Source organism: Ranitomeya variabilis, chromosome 1, assembly GCF_051348905.1.
Source record: "Ranitomeya variabilis isolate aRanVar5 chromosome 1, aRanVar5.hap1, whole genome shotgun sequence".
Classification (NCBI taxonomy): domain Eukaryota; kingdom Metazoa; phylum Chordata; class Amphibia; order Anura; family Dendrobatidae; genus Ranitomeya; species Ranitomeya variabilis.
The window spans coordinates 711041943-711055207 of record NC_135232.1 but is presented as its reverse complement, the minus strand read 5'-3'; the positions used below and the strand labels follow the sequence as shown (position 1 = coordinate 711055207).

The 13265-nt window shown below is 49.1% G+C and overlaps 1 protein-coding gene across 10 annotated transcripts in view; it reads left to right on the top strand.

Moving 5' to 3' along the window:
* The window catches only part of TRIM9 (tripartite motif containing 9), a 132284-nt gene that overhangs the window by 77886 nt on the left and 41133 nt on the right, over nucleotides 1-13265 (top strand). The window lies entirely within an intron of this gene.

The following is a 13265-nucleotide window of genomic DNA, read 5'->3' as shown; positions in this document are numbered from 1 at the left end:
GAGCAGAAGAAAACCGGCGCTTAAGTTCCCGAAAGGCCTCCACGGCCGCAGGAGACCAATCAGCAACATCAGCACCCTTTTTAGTCAAATCAGTCAAAGGTTTAACAATACTGGAAAAATTAGCAATGAACCGACGATAAAAATTAGCAAACCCCAAGAACTTCTGAAGGCTCTTAACAGATGTAGGTTGTGTCCAGTCACAAATAGCCTGAACCTTAACGGGATCCATCTCAACAGTAGAAGGAGAAAAAATGTACCCCAAAAAAGAAATCTTCTGGACTCCGAAGAGACACTTTGAGCCCTTCACAAACAGAGAATTGGCCCTCAAAACTTGAAACACCTTCCTGACCTGTAGAACATGAGACTCCCAGTCATCAGAAAACACCAAAATATCATCCAAATACACAATCATAAACTTATCCAGATATTCACGGAAAATATTGTGCATAAAGGACTGAAAGACTGACGGAGCATTGGAGAGTCCAAAAGGCATTACCAAATACTCAAAATGGCCCTCAGGCGTATTAAATGCGGTTTTCCACTCATCACCCTGTTTTATCCGCACCAGATTATACGCACCACGAAGATCTATTTTAGTGAACCACCTAGCCCCCTTAATGCGAGCAAACAAATCAGTAAATAATGGCAATGGATACTGGTATTTGACTGTAATCCTATTCAGAAGGCGATAATCTATACAAGGCCTCAGGGAACCATCTTTTTTTGCCACGAAAAAAAAACCTGCTCCCAGAGGGGACGAAGATGGACGAATATGTCCCTTTTCCAAGGATTCCTTAATATAATTCCGCATAGCAGTATGCTCTGGCAGTGACAGATTAAATAAACGACCTTTAGGGAACTTACTGCCAGGAATCAATTCTATAGCACAGTCACACTCTCTATGGGGAGGGAGCGAATTGAGCTTAGGCTCCTCAAAAACATCCCTATAATCCGACAAAAACGCAGGGATCTCCGAAGGAGTAGATGAAGCTATAGAAATCGGAGGTGCATCATCATGAACCCCGTGACATCCCCAGCTTAGCACAGACATTGTTTTCCAGTCCAGGACAGGATTATGAGTTTGTAACCATGGCAGACCAAGCACTAGTACATCATGTAAATTATACAGTACAAGGAAGCGAATCACCTCCTGATGAACGGGAGTCATGCGCATGGTCACTTGTGTCCAATACTGCGGTTTATTCATAGCCAATGGTGTAGAATCAATTCCTTTCAGAGGAATAGGAACTTCCAGAGGCTCTAGACTAAAACCGCAGCGTTTAGCAAATGACCAATCCATAAGACTCAGGGCAGCGCCTGAATCCACATAGGCATCGACGGAAATGGAAGATAGTGAAAAAATCAGTGTCACAGACAAAATGAACTTAGACTGCAGAGTATCAATGGCAAAAGATTTATCAACCCTTTTTGTGCGTTTAGAGCATGCTGATATAACATGAGCTGAATCACCACAATAAAAACACAAACCATTTTTCCGCCTATAATTTTGCCGTTCACTTCTGGACTGAATTCTATCACATTGCATAGTCTCAGGTGCCTGTTCAGAAGACACCGCCAACTGGTGCACGGGTTTGCGCTCCCGTAAACGCCGATCAATCTGAATGGCCATAGCCATAGACTCATTCAGACCTGTAGGCGCAGGGAACCCCACCATAATATCCTTAATGGCCTCAGAAAGACCATTTCTGAAGTTTGCAGCCAGGGCGCACTCATTCCACTGAGTAAGCACCGACCATTTCCGAAATTTCTGACAATATATTTCCGCTTCATCATGCCCCTGAGAGAGGGCTAATAAAGCCTTTTCAGCCTGAATCTCTAGGTTAGGTTCCTCATAGAGCAATCCCAATGCCAGAAAAAACGCATCCACACTGAGCAATGCAGGATCCCCTGGTGCCAATGCAAATGCCCAATTCTGAGGGTCGCCCCGTAGGAACGATATAACAATCTTGACCTGTTGAGCAGGGTCTCCAGAGGAGCGAGATTTCAAAGAGAGAAACAATTTACAATTATTCCTGAAATTCAGGAAGGTAGATCTATCTCCAGAAAAAAACTCTGGAATAGGAATTCTAGGTTCAGACATGGGAGTGTGAACAACGAAATCCTGTATGTTTTGAACCTTAGCCGCGAGATTACTCAGGCTGGAAGCCAAACTCTGGACATCCATGATAAACAGCTAAGATCAGAGCCATTCAAGGGTTAAGAGGAGGTAAGAAGCAGCTAGACAGCAATTAAGGGCTAGGCAGCAAAACTCTGAAGGAAAAAAAAAAAAAAAAAAATTTTCCTTGAACACTTCTTATTCTCCTGCTTCAGCCCAAACAATTAACACTTTGTGGGCCGGCTATACTGTCATGAATCCCCAATGGCTAGGGATAGCACAGGATGAGCAAAGTATAATAAATATCGGACGAGCTCTAGGGTGATGGAACCTGGGCTGACCGCTGCCCTACGCCTGACAAACGCAACTAGAGATAGCCAGGGAGCGTGCCTACGTTGGTTCTAGACGCCACGCACCAGCCTAAGAGCTAACTAGTACTGCAGAGGAAACAAAGACCTCACTTGCCTCCAGAGGAATTAACCCCAAAGATATAGTTGCCCCCCACATGTATTGACGGTGAAATGAGAGGAAGGCACACACATAGAGATGATGTATATAGCTTTAGCAAATAGAGGCCCGCTGAAAACTAGAAAGCAGAATGACACAAAAGGGGACTGAGCGGTCAGCAAAAAATCCTAATCAAAAAAACCATCCTGAGATTACAAGAACCCATGTGCCAACTCATGGCACATGGGGAGAACCTCAGTCCACTAGAGCAACCAGCTAACAAAGAGACATTCTAAGCAAGCTGGACAAAAAAACCAAACAACTGAAAATCAGCACTTAGCTTATCCTGAAAGATCTGGGAGCAGGTAGGCAGGAACCAAACAGAGCACATCTGAACACATTGATAGCCGGCAAGGGAAATGACAGAGAGGCCAGGTAAAATAGGAAACACCCAGCCTCTGATGGACAGATGGAAACCAAAGGCCGCAACCCACCAAAGTCACCCAGTACCAGCAGTAACCACCAGAGGGAGCCCGCAAACAGAATCCACAACAGCCGCCCGCCAAATCGGAGCCAGAGAGGCGCCGCCCGCCAAATCGGACCCAGAGTGGCGCCGCCCGCCAAATCGGACCCAGAGTGGCGCCGCCCGCCAAATCGGACCCAGAGTGGCGCCGCCCGCCAAATCGGACCCAGAGTGGCGCCGCCCGCCAAATCGGACCCGGAGTGGCGCCGCCCGCCAAATCGGACCCGGAGTGGCGCCACCCGCCAAATCGGACAAGGAGTGGCGCCGCCCGCCAAATCGGACCCAGAGTGGCGCCGCCCGCCAAATCGGACCCCGAGTGGCGCCGCCCGCCAAATCGGACCCCGAGTGGCGCCGCCCGCCAAATCGGACCCCGAGTGGCGCCGCCCGCCAAATCGGACCCGGAGTGGCGCCGCCCGCCAAATCGGACCCAGAGTGGCCCGGCCCACCAAATCGGACCCAGAGTGGCCCGGCCCACCAAATCGGACCCAGAGTGGCCCGGCCCACCAAATCGGACCCAGAGTGACCCGGCCCACCAAATCGGACCCAGAGTGACCCGGCCCACCAAATCGGATCCAGAGTGACCCGGCCCACCAAATCGGACCCAGAGTGACCCGGGCCACCAAATCGGACCCAGAGTGACCCGGGCCACCAAATCGGACCCAGAGTGACCCGGGCCACCAAATCGGACCCAGAGTGACCCGGGCCACCAAATCGGGCCCAGAGTGACCCGGGCCACCAAATCGGGCCCAGAGTGACCCGGGCCACCAAATCGGGCCCAGAGTGACCCGGGCCACCAAATCGGGCCCAGAGTGACCCGGGCCACCAAATCGGACCCAGAGTGACCCGGGCCACCAAATCGGACCCAGAGTGACCCGGGCCACCAAATCGGACCCAGAGTGACCCGGGCCACCAAATCGGACCCAGAGTGACCCGGGCCACCAAATCGGACCCAGAGTGACCCGGGCCACCAAATCGGACCCAGAGTGACCCGGCCCACCAAATCGGACCCAGAGTGACCCGGCCCACCAAATCGGACCCAGAGTGACCCGGCCCACCAAGCCTCAACCCTGAGGGGCTACAACTACCAAACCAGCGCCTGAGGGGCACCCAAGTGTGAAAGTCTTGCAGGGGCAGCCCGGGCACCATTCCAAAGCACTATCTGTAGTTCCTTCAGGAAATACCCATCTAGTTTATGGTGTTTTTTTCACCTGTTTTATTAAATTCAAGCCAAAGACTGAAAAACCGTACAGACCCGTCCCTTCTCACAGCTGAGAGTTTGCTACAATTGTGTCCAGTCTTATCTTTCTTTTGAGAGGCAAAGATCTCCGAGCCATGGGCCAAAGCCACTATTTCCTTTTACTTAGGGTTCATTCACGCTTCTCTGTAACGGCTGTATGTGGTTGGAGGTCCTGGCCCGGTCGTAGGTCTGATCACCGATAACGGCACAGTATTTAGTTTCCAAACTGAGGAATTACAGCTTTAATATGCACAAGAAAATACGGCATGTGCGGTTGTGTGAAATGGACCCAATTACTTGTGCACAATAATGCTGCATGGAGCTATAAAACTGCATTCATCAATGTCAGTGTGTTCCCATACAGTACCCTGTGCCCATCACTGTGCTCTGCCGCGCACTGTACCCCCTGCCCCATACTGTACCCTTCCCCATACAATACCCACTGCCCCATACTGTTCCCCGAAATACACAGTACCCTGCCCCCTACCCCATACTGTTCCCCGCAGCACACAGTGCCCCACCACACCCATTACCCACTGCCCCATACTGTTCCCTTCCTCATACAGTACCCACTGCCCTATACTGTTCCCAGCAATACACAGTACCCTGCCCCATACTGTTCCCAGCAATACACAGTACCCTGCCCCATACAGAACCCCCTGCCCCATACTGTACCCTTCCCCATACAGAACCCCCTGCCCCATACTGTACCCTTCCCCATACAGTACACACTACCCCATACTGTTCCCAGCAGTACACAGTACCCTTCCCCATACAATACCCACTGCCCCATACTGTTCCCCGAAATACACAGTACCCTGCCCCCTACCCCATACTGTTCCCCGCAGCACACAGTGCCCCACCACACCCATTACCCACTGCCCCATACTGTTCCCTTCCTCATACAGTACCCACTGCCCTATACTGTTCCCAGCAATACACAGTACCCTGCCCCATACAGAACCCACTGGCCCATACTGTACCCTTCCCCATACAGTACCCACTGCCCTATACTGTTCCCAGCAATACACAGTACCCTGCCCCATACTGTTCCCAGCAATACACAGTACACTGCCCCATACTGTTCCCAGCAATACACAGTACCCTGCCCCATACAGAACCCCCTGCCCCATACTGTACCCTTCCCCATACAGTACCCACTACCCCATACTGTTCCCAGCAGTACACAGTACCCTGCCCCATACAGTACCCCCTGCCCCATAGAGTACCACTTGCCCCATACTGTACCCTTCCCCATACAGTACCCACTACCCCATACTGTTCCCCGCAATACACAGTACCCACTACCCCATACTGTTCCCAGCAATACACAGTACCCTGCCCCATACAGTACCCCCTGCCCCATACTGTACCCTTCCATATACAGTACCCACTACCCCATACTGTTCCCAGCAGTACACAGTACCCTACCCCATACAGTACCCCCTGCCCCATACTGTACCCTTCCCCATACAGTACCCACTGCCCCATACTGTTCCCAGCAATACACAGTGCCCTGCCCAATACAGTACCCCCTACCCCATACTGTTCCCCGCAATACACAGTACCCTGCCCCATACTGTACCCCCTGCCCTATACTGTACCCTGCCCCATACAGTACCCACTGCCCCATACTGTTCCCAGCAATACACAGTACCCTGCCCCATACAGTACCCCGTGCCCCACACTGTACCTCGTCCCATACAGTACCACCTGCCCAATACTGTACTCCGCTCATAGTGTACATCTCTGTGAACCCGTCAGATGTCCTGTTACAGAGGTATTCTGTGCTTGATGTTCTTCTCTGCAGGTGCTCTATGTCCACAATGTGTTGCAGTAGAGGATCACCATGTGGCGGCACAAGACTTACCGAACCGTTGGGTCTCCCACTTGCCAATATGGCTGGAGGGAACATACCCTGTGCTGCCAAGTGACAGCTGTGCCGTTGTGTAGTTCATGGGTGCTGCTAATGTCATGTCAAGGGTGGATAAATCTGAAATGCGTGGCACTGGGTCACCAGGGCATCACATATCCATTTAGCCAAATTATGGACTCGCTGTCCCACTGATAAAGCTCATGTAATTATTCATCTCCTGTAATTGTTTTATGAGACTGGATTCCCGATTCTCCGCCTTGATAATAGACTTCTCCCCGCCAGCAGCCATAAATTGTCTGCTCGTCGATAATTGATGATGGCGGGTCGTGCGCCAGGACAGGTCACGGTGTGGATCTCTTATAGCCAGAAATCTAGCACAGTATGGCCTGTTACCAGTGATCCTTTCTGTAAATGTCAGCATATGTATGTGCATCGGCATGCATTATATGGTAGCACACAGTGTGCCTACGGGTCCATAGTGCAGAGCTATAGGCTCTGCATGTACTGCCACACTGGAGTCGCCTGCTGCAGAACAGCGGCGTGGACTCAGCGCAGTAATGTGTGAGGATGGAGCTCAGCAATGTGTGAGGCCGGGGCACAGAAATGGGGGTCTTATGTACCCCATATTTTCTGTGATTTCCCCTGGCTGGGAGATGAAGGATTTGAATGGAGCAGCTGGTTGCACACATGGAGTAAATGTGGCCTGTGGCACTAAATATGAGGATACCCATTGTCAGTGCCATAGACTTACAAGGAAGCGGCAGTGCGCATGCGTAACCAGCCCCCTTATTTAACTCCTCCATCTTGGGGAAAGCCAAGGTCGTACAAGCGCATTCACAGTGCCTCTCCATTCCAAGTCTATGGCACCCAGGATATGAAGATAGCCAGCCACTTCATTTAAAGGGGTTATCCCGCACTTTGGGGCAAAGCACCTTTGGATAGGGGGTTACCAGCTTACTGTTTTTTCTGCCGTGCGCCAATCTCTCTCGCAGTCTTGTGGCTAATGGAGAGAGAAGTCAGAAGAGGGGGCGCCTCATGTTGTGCCGTAGTAGAGGTCTCCGCTCTGACCAGCACCAATCTAGCAATTCTAATACACCCAGTAGATAGTTGGTATTATTTTTGCACACTAAAACGTCTCTTTACTGCACAATAATTTCAGATATTTTTGCAGAAATTGATGATTTTGCCAGCAGAACAATCGGGGGGATTGTAGCAATTTCTGCAGCTTGGGAATTTCACTTATAACACCCATACACTTTGGATTTCATTCCCATCTTCATCCTACATCTCCACTCACAATATGGGTTTATGCAAATAATACAAAAAATATGCAAATTGGTTTGTAGATTGGGTTCCTCGCAGTTACAGGCCGCCCTCGTCCTCCCGTCGCAGTGAGCCGGGCGCCTTCTTTGTTGCGCCATTTTTCATTAATCTTTAAGTGCTCGGATTTATGTTGCAGCTGCGGACCCCCGCTCTTCCCCGCTCCACTAATTCCACCCCGGCATCTGATCCTCCAGCAGATAACTAATTACATTCAGTCCGACTGGAGAGGCCATGCAATATTAATTCCAATCACCGGCATCTTGAAGGTCATTTTTGGAGGATGGCTGCAGCTTAGCCCCTCTTCTGTCCTGTATCTCGTTTTGGCTGTTAGCTATGGGGTTAACGTAAAATTTTTTACTTTTATAGGGACCCTAATAACAAATCTCCATTTCCACCCCCTAACAGCCATCCCTCTTAAAGAAGAAGGTACCATATAAAAGAAAAAACAGGCCGAGATATCTGAAAAAGGGAACAAAAAAATGTTGATTTTTATTGTGGAGCCGGGCTGCAGCACGGCTTCATATGAGTGAAATCGGTCGGTGGGCCAGAGACCCCTCTCTGCAAAGAAAACCAAATTAGTAGTGCTTCTCCTTTATTCTAAAATCCACTTGACACGGGCCGGTGATGGTCATAGAGAGCGTTCATCAGCACTCTCGCTCCCGTTCAATGGCCCTTGTAAACATACAAGCGATCAGACAATAATTGAGAACACTCGGACTGTTCTTGCACCCTCCTAAAAATCCTCGTGGTCATCAATACTCCTGGTCGTACAGTACATTCAACAAAATGCAAATTGACTGAGGATGAGACTCGTTTTATTAATCAGCTGATCCGCCGTGTGCATCGACGCGCGTGAAAGCCGCTTTAAATAAGCGCTGATCGATTTGTTGTATTGTCGAACGTCGCACATCATAGGCAGAAATCTCCCTTGTAAATCCATTCATGGGGGGCTCCAAAAGGCGTAGCCGTATACAATCACTTTATAGGGTGAGAATCCCCCTTTGTCTTCTGAATACGGACCTCTACTCCGTCACATCTTGGATAGTCCCGGATCTCTCACCACTTTCCTGGTATAGACTCTTTTTCTTCTGCATCAGTTGCCATATTCATTCTGATCTTCTCCATTAGGGCCATCAGTCATTGACTTCTCCAGAGACAACAACCTGGAGTCAAAATTTTCATGAATGGGGTACAAAGTGAAGAACTTAAGTGATTTTTGGCCCGGATGTCCACACCAACAGCACGGGCTTGGCTAGAAAGTGGGGTTAGTGGGACATATATACGATCGGTGCTGGTGGCTGCTAACATGCATGGGCATCAACTGATTGTGCCCCAGGTAAAGGGAAGCCTGGCTGCGACTTTGGATTATGTCGGTAGAGGTTCCACCATCTTGGTGACTTCCATGATGAGGTTTTGTTAGTCCAGTATCCTTGTAATTATAGATGAGCCAGTCGATTCACGCTGCTCTGGTCCAGCAATCGATCTGGTCCTCCATGGCTGTCGTTCTTCACTTCTCCACCCGTATCTGGCACTTACAAGTCTCCGAAAAGTCTTTAGCTTTGCGTGAGGCTTAGTGAATAGGGCTCACGAGATGTCATGGCGTTGCAGGTCTAGTAAGTGCAAACGGTGCCTGGGATGTTGGGTGCAGCAATGAAGACCACCTTTCTTGGAGAACCGGACTGGGAGCTGGACTGGGGTATAATGTGAATTAAACAGTTTATTTCTTATCCTAATTTCTGCAAATGGTAACATTATTCCAGGTGCCAACTTGCCCAGGAATGAATAATTCATAGAAGATTGAGGTCAATTTTGGAATTTGGTTTCGTAGCAGAAGAGTTTTCCCAGACAAAAGTCGTTAATAAACCTTCGCCTGAAACGAGAACTTGATAACTCTCCAGTCTTGGTATAAACACTCGCCCAGCAAGTACCAAGGACCTGTCACCGAGCCCATCGCCGTCTACTTATTGTAATAATGCAGTGTACGGATTACACGGTGAGAGAACGTCCAGGAGGGAGGCCCGTGTAAGACGTCATTCTAATTAAAAATGAATTACTCGGAAATACCTGAACCAATTCTCAGGCCATGATTACATTATGCACGGGGGTTTATTTTACGAAAGCGCGTCCACGACCACTCTGTAGATCGGAAAGCTTTTATGCCGTCCGGCGCAGGTCTTTATAGTATTACGACTTCTCTTGATGCGAGACATAATTCGGAGGATTTCTCTTGCATCGCCTTGGGTTTAAACAGCTATTCCAGATGGGAATTTCTTCTGATGGGCCCAATTAAAATCATTTTAAAGCAAAATTCCCTTCAATTTGACATGTGGTATAGGGAAGCCAAAACCCAGAAAACTCCCATCCCTTCCGACTGCTCGATAGAACAGCATGAACTTCGAAAACTCCCATCCCTTCCGACTGCTCGATAGAACAGCATGAACTTTGAAAGTGCCAAAATCCAGCAGGTCATGTTGCGCCCCGTCCAAAAAATGTACTCTTGTTTTCTTCTTTCGAGAAACGGCGACTCTTTCTGTCCATCTGTAATGGAAATGAATGGTGCTGAAATGTAATACCACACACGACCTGAGGACAGGGATGGCGCTGTTTCTGGAAGTAAACAGCCATGTTTTTCCAGGCCTGGACAACCTCCTTTCATGATAAAGAAATTCTGAGAATCCGAAGTGGTGTTGGTTCCTCCACACTGGGGACTGAATCTGTTATACATCAGGCCAACACTTTCGTTAATTAGTCTCGAATTCAGAAGGGGGCACGGAGGTTAATTCATCACAGATCTGTCGGGAATGTTTTGTAACATTGGTTTTTATCTTGAGCTCATTACTTACGACTTGTATCGCCACTTGCAACCAGGAGTTTTGGGAATTGACATTGAAGAATGAAAGGGGCTAAAAAAAATAGCAGAGTGACTGCAGATTGCTGAATCCTGACAGTGATTATTATGCACACTGTCAGGATTCACTTCTATATCCAGCTGGAGCAAGCACTTGCATGACCTCAATAGTGCAGTCACGATATGCAGATCCCCAGCGGTCCCCACCACTGGAACGTCTGCTAATCTCATGATGCTGAGCACACGACTATCTAGAGCGCTCCCATTGATGATAATTGGAGTGGTGCTTGCATCATGTAATCTAAGGAGGCACTGCAGAACAGTGGGACCCCCAGCACTTCTCACGGAGTGCTAAGTTGCATACTTTTACCCAGGAATTATTGCTAGTAAGCTGGATCTCTACAATAAGAGAGCATCCTCCACATTCAGAAAAGCCATGATTCTGCTCCTGCCATTGCAATGAGGGGGTGTTATCGGTTCTCTTACCCAGGGAATCACTTATCCCAAAATCCAAATAATCTTGGAAAGGGACAAAAACTGCTGGAAAATAGGCTATGTATGTAATTTCTGTAACTTGACTGCCAAGTAGACTCATCCACATGCCAGTTTGATGGCCCAACTGTAGAATTAAGTAGAAAAGAACCAGTGCTTTATATAGCAATCAGTGCCCGTATGTACTTCATCCAGAGCGCACTGCAAATGATTCCTGCCATATATACAGTTACTAGATGGAGGCCCGATGCTATCACATAGGGAGGGTGGTAATGTCACGATTGGGGCAGTCACGCGGCGCTGTTGTTGCCTAATGCCATCCTGTGATAATCTAATGACTTTTGCATCAGAGGACTCATGTGCTTGACGCCTACACTTATATGCATTGTTTTTGTCCCAGCAATGCTGTTGTTCTTCAATAGTTTCATTTGCCCATTGTTGTCTTCGACGTTGTGCCTTTGCTGCTTTCCTTTCATTGTCGTTGGCATACTTTTTATGAGGAGCCATGTTAGCTTTGATATTTGCTTTTTAAAGGGGTTTTCCCATGAACAAAATTTCATTTTAAAAATTGTCTGTCTGACTGTGTACAGAACATACCACAGCTCCTGGGCAGGGGAGGAAGCAAAAGACAATACCGACATTACAGCAGGAGATCGCAGAGGATACATTTTGTGAGGTAAAATATTTTTAAAAAATAGTCCGTGAAATATTTTACCTCTCAAAATGAATCCACTGTGATCCCCTGCTGTAATGTCAGTATTGTCTTTTGCTTCCTCCCCTGCCCAGGAGATGTGATATGCTCCGAACACGGCCAGACACAGTTGATTTTTAAAATTAACTTTCGCTTATGGGAAAACCCCTTTAATGTGACCGGCTTCCTCTGCCTGTGGACATGTCGTGCATCTGCCGCCGGGATCAGTCGAATGATTCACTGTGCGTAATTCAGTAAATCAGACCGCTGATCGGCTGATCCCGGCAGCGGAGTGTGTGTGTGAGTGTGTATGAGAGTGTGTGTGTGTGAGAGAAAGAGTGAGTGTGTGTGTGTGTGGTGCATACGGCACAGTGTTCAGCTGGTGGTATTGTGCAAGAGGCTGCTTGAGTGTGTGAGTTAGTGTGTGTGTGTTGCGTACGGCATATAGAGTGTTTGTGTGTGTGTGTGGTGCGTACGGCATATAGAGTGTTTGTGTGTGTGTCTGTGTGTGTGTATGTGGGCGACGGTGCTCCGCTGGTGGTACCGCGCAATAGGTTGGTACCAGCAGCAGTTTCCATATTGAGACACCCATCACTTGGGTGTCCCAATATGGCGGTCGGTGAACTTCCTCCGCTTGGAATTCTGGGACACGGTGACATCTGGACAGAACAGGAAATGAAAACATTACGAGGCATTTATATAAATAGACTAGATGGAGGCCCGATGCTATCGCATCGGGAGGGTGGTGACGCCCTATTCCTCCATACCCCTGTTCTGCCATAAGCACTGGAGAAGGGGAAGCAGTGCAGGTGGGCTGCACAGTGCCAGCTAGTAGGGGGGCAGCTACTGTGGCCCCAGTCTAAGTCTAATATACAGTACTTTGTGGGGGCTGTTAGTTTACAATTCTAGTCCTGCAGCCTAAGAGCGACCAGCTGTTGTGTAATGGGGGCTTCTCCCTGAGAGAGCAGTGCTCTGCCCTGTGCTGACCCCTCTCCTGCCATCATGTGTCCCCATTCTGCCCTGTCCTGCACCCACTGCTCAGTCCTGCCACCCCACTCCCCCATCCCCAGCACCCCCCTCCCAGGCTATTCCTAGGATAGTCATCTCCCATGCAGATTAATGGGATTACTGCTGGCACTTGGGCTGATGCCCCATAGAAAAGGTTGTAGTTATTCATGGACATTACCGTGGCCCTCACATATGTGTGTGCAAACAATCAAGGGGAGGGGGACACTGCGGGGAGCTAATACTGATGATGTGCGCGCAGACTCAATGTGTAGAGATATTGTGTCCATGTGCATCTATTGCTGGTAAATCAGTGCTGCCCTGTCAGTGCAGTGTACCCCATGTTATCGGTGACAGGGGTCGGGATGTCGCCACTTGTGCTCTATGCTCAGTAAAACTTTCTCCCGGTCCTGTGCTCGGATCTGCCCCAGAAAGGAGCCCACCGCCATCACAACGAAGCCCCTGTCCCCGAGCCTCACACAACGAATATGCAGTGGCGGCCTTCTTGAGGCAGGGGGAGTCCCAGCAGAGGGGGGTCTGCGCAAGGGTCTGGTACCACTAGCGGGTGCCATATTGCAATACCCATCACTTGGGTATTCCAATATGGCTGTCGGCGTACTTAATGTGCGGCGTGATGCATTGTGGGATTCGAGGACGTCCAAACGGAAGTGGATGACAGACATTTTAAGGTAATTATATAAATAGAT